The sequence below is a fragment of the Caloenas nicobarica genome, chromosome 8 (assembly GCF_036013445.1).
Source record: "Caloenas nicobarica isolate bCalNic1 chromosome 8, bCalNic1.hap1, whole genome shotgun sequence".
NCBI lineage: Eukaryota > Metazoa > Chordata > Aves > Columbiformes > Columbidae > Caloenas > Caloenas nicobarica.
The window spans coordinates 22,272,687-22,277,033 of NC_088252.1; the positions used below are offsets into that span (position 1 = coordinate 22,272,687).

The following is a 4,347-nucleotide window of genomic DNA, read 5'->3' on the forward strand; positions in this document are numbered from 1 at the left end:
TGTACATGGCTCTCCAAGCAATGGTCACCGGAGGACATAGACAAGCGCAAAAAATAATGCTGACGGCATCTGAAAATGATTTGCAATCTCTTTGCCGCATGAGCTCAGTCGCATTAACATAGTGATTTAAATACTGTGGATAGTTTTTCTGATGTTCTTTTAGAAATTTCTTATTGGAATTATTAGGCATCCAAAATATATTTAAAACCAACCAACCAGTGGAATGAAACAGAGCAGATAATACTGACTAAGCACTCCAAGCCCCATCTTTCAGCCCCAAATCAAGAACATTGCCACTAAGCACACAACTCCAGGGACCAGACGGGAAAGGATCTGGAACTGGGCTACTGAACTGCATCATGTCACAGAACCTGGGAAGCTGCATCCTTCACAGGTCTGAAGTATCTACACTCCCCACAGATCAGCCTTGCCATAGCAAAGCCTAGTTGTCTTTGGGAAAAAAATGACATTGTGAGGTTTTCATCACCTTGCACGTGAAATGTGCATAGAAGGAGTGGCTGACATTTCAGTAAGTACTGCAATAAACCTCTAAATAATAACAGTACATGCTAAACAACACAAGGAACATTTTGAACACGCACATTAAAAAAAAAAAAAAAAAAGACATGGACTACTAAGACTACTACTAAAAAAGGCACAAGCTGTGCAAACTGACATGGACACCTCAGCTCTGAGCATCCTGTGGGGAGGAAACCCTGCCCTCGGTGATGCCGCGCCATGGCTCCATAGTGCTGGGGATAGCAGGCTGCCCAGGAGTACGGGACTGGTTGCACACAGACATTACTGGGCACATAACGATGCCACTGGTATAAGCCCTGCTCAAACAAAATGCTCAGAGACCTCCAATGCTGTCAGGAGCAGGGAGTGCCCGTTTTACTGAGAGATGAATTTGGTTCTCACTGGATCAAACAGAGAGCCAATAGCTGGAAAATATAGCCAGCTACCAGTCAGTTCTGGCCTCCCCATGCCAGAAACAGGACTGGCTTCTATTCAGCCAGGTCGTAAGTGGAATAACTGCTCTCAAGTCAATGGCCCTGATAGCAGAGAATGCTGTCATTGCACTGAAGTCGATGGAGCTGTGATTTATGCAAGTATGAATAAACCCAAAGTCTGGCTGCAGAGACTGAACAAAGAGAAAAATCGGACCCTCATTCTTCAACGTATTTATCACACATCATCACTACCTGAAGCACCTCAATCCTGCCCTTCTTCCATCCCTTCTTTCCACCTGGTCCTGTAAGTGCCTCAGAACAAAGCCTGTCTTTTATTATTCAACGATTTTTTTTTTCCATTCCCATGCATCTCGAGCAGGTCCCTCACTCTCCTGCCACACAAATAACGCAATGTCACCAGCAGCCCCCTCAGGGAGCAGCCAGGGTTAATGAACAGCATTTGACACTGAACTGCAAACCTCTCCCTTCACCCGTTGTCTGCCCAGGCTCCCGAGGCTTCAGGCAGCTGGGCACACCAGAGACGCTCCAGGTTGTTTTCTGGGGGCTATGGGGAAATACCTGGTGTCGGAAACAGGAGTCTAAGCTAAGCATACAGCCACATCGTTAGAAAGCAGAGAAACCTCAGCCTGGAGCTGACAGTGAGTGATGACTGTAGGTGCTGCGACTATTCGCTGCTCCTCATGTTACCCAAATGTCAGGGTTTTAAAGTGATGTTATTAAAGCACCACAGGAGCACTAAGATCTGTGTAAACTGAGAGGATAATCACCATGCAAGCGGAGCATGAGCTGTTTGACTGTGTTGAAATTATGTTATTTGGTATCCCTCTAATTTGTCACATGATTTGATACACTGAAAAACCCCATATCACGTTTTTATGTTCTGGGTCCGTGACAATTGCTTTTCTTGCAGTAGACAATGATTTGTAAAGTGACTTTTCTTATTCCCAAACCACCCCAAATTTTGCAAATTGGTTTCCATGAATTAGAAGTGGTTTAGAAATAACTTTGGCTCTGGGACTGGCTCTGTTATAGGGGTTTTGCTGCCATGACAGCAAGCTGGGGGAAGAAAGTTATTTCTAAATTACTCTATTTTTTCATTAATACTTCTTTTATACCAAAACAGCACTAGAAGCAGTATTATTTCTGTTGCTTGCTCTGAAGCAGGACTGTTCCTAGGAACCACAACTTTTTATCATCTCATCATAGGCATCCCTGGTCATTTCATATGGAAGTATATCCACTGCCTCCCCAGTCTCAAGCCCTGGGACCACTGTGGGGGTGCAGGGAGGAACCTCTTTTCTCCTTTGTGCTCAGAACTGCCAGCAGAAGTATATCGCGCTTCATGACAGACAGCCTTGCATGGCCAAAACTCTACAGTCGAATATCACAGAGAGGTTGGGTTGAAGGAGACCATAAAAATCATCTAGTTCCAACCCCCCTGCCACAGGCAGAGGAAAGGGGAGAACCCGTCCCTGGGTGGGCTCGAACCACCAACCTTTCGGTTAACAGCCGAACGCGCTAACCGATTGCGCCACAGAGACTCCCTGGCTACAGTTATTTTCATAATAAAAAATAATTTTCCTTCCTAATATAAAATTACTTTCCTAAAAACACTGGTTCCAAGTAGCAGAGACATCACATAAACCAAGGTAGCCTTTTTCACAAAATCAACAATGGTTCAAAAAGACAAGGCTGGGAGTTCTCATTTCCCAGGAACCTGTCAGCTGGGTATGAAACGGTGACCACTGCGGCTTTGGGCTAGATTTGAATCCACAGTGCAGAATTTCAAATTGCAATACTTGACTCTCATACCCAAGTCAGGAGCAGTGATACTCAAAAACGCAGGTGTTCAAGCTCAGAGGTGTTGAAGAGCATTTTTGTGTGAAGTTCCAAAGCTGTCCTGTCCCTGTCCAGTTCTGTTCAGCCACATTCTGTTTTAAAGGGTACAGAAACACGGAATAGAGACAACTGAAGAAAAGCCCTCTCGGCCACTATCATGATCCCTTTGCTCCTGTTTTTACCTTTTGACTACTCATCGCCTCCTACAATCCTGGCTTAGTTTTGCAGCACATCAAAGGTGGCAGTAACAGAAAAAGCAGGGAGGTGCTACCCATCCAATACTGATACAGGACGAGATATTGCACAATATACTGAGCATTGCTCCATTTGCAAACAGACTAGTTTACACTGACAGCTATGACACCTCTGGATTAAGGTTTGTATCTGATATTTTCAAAGCTCTTGTAAAATTTGGTGTCTTCTGAGTGCTCTGAGCACCCAGGCACTGATACATCCTGGTCATTTCACTGGGCTCTTCACAATTCAGGAGATCAAAAGTGCAATTTTAAGGCTTTCAGAGAAATTGCAAAAGTGATTTAATAACTCACTTTAAAATGTTAAAATATTTATCACGAAAAGAGGAATCCAACATCTTACTGGGGGGCAGCAGGAAGAGGGGAAAGGAAAAAGTAAACAAATCGGGAGAGGCACAAGACCAAAGTGTTTTCCCAGCACACAGTGGAAAATGCAGGCCGGTGCCAGCAGCCTGATAATCCGCATTCTCTTTCTATGCACCAACCTCTTTCTGAGAAAAGGAAAGAATTTAAAGGAGCATAAATGATAACTGTACGCATTCTGGAAGCAAACCTGAAAGTGCTGCCAGGAAAAATCACCCTTCTCGTTACAGAGCCATTAACACATTCCCTTCCCCATCCGTCCAGGCTGCAGAGCTCACACTGACAGAGGGAGGGGGGAGAGGGAACACTTCTTGCCCTGAAATACACAGCAGAAGGATGGACATTAAATCTGAGTGACAGGATAAATGCACATTACTGGGAGAAGCCACTGCAGCACACTGATCGTTGGCCGCCCTGTAGGCACAGAGCACGTGAACAGAGCATTACACCCATGGGAGTTCCCAGCAGACGAGGTGCAGGTCACTTGCTCCTTCCCCTCCCATAATGAACGACAATACTGCTTTAGCTCCTGCCATCCAAAGAGCTCAAACCAAGGAAATTGTCCTTGCGGCTTTTTTAAAAATCACAAGCTTCACCCTTTTTGCACGCTACAGATGGCTGTAGCAACAACAAGTTCGACAAGATACCAGCAGCTAGACCCACAGATAATACCAATCTGTGTGGCATTTATTTTTTCTTGCTCTTCACACAGTTATAGCTCCATACAGGTACTCTGCATTATACTTCTTGTATGCTGTTCCATACCCTCCCCCCCCACACCCTCAGCCCCTCTGAAATGTAAGTCGCATTCATTTTGCACACCTATTTTATGCCAGTTCTGTTTAGACACCTTTTCTAGCCAGCTTACACACTGATTACATCTGCTTTGCCAGATAATCAGGACTGCAAAATCTGTC

The 4,347-nt window shown here is 44.9% G+C and overlaps 1 non-coding gene across 1 annotated transcript; it reads right to left on the reverse strand.

The window, feature by feature from the left end:
- Window positions 1-2,441: 2,441 nt before the first annotated feature.
- On the reverse strand, window positions 2,442-2,515 carry TRNAN-GUU (transfer RNA asparagine (anticodon GUU)). Its single transcript has one exon. It is a non-coding gene; the product is annotated as a tRNA-Asn (tRNA).
- Between the last annotated feature and the right edge of the window lie 1,832 nt (window positions 2,516-4,347).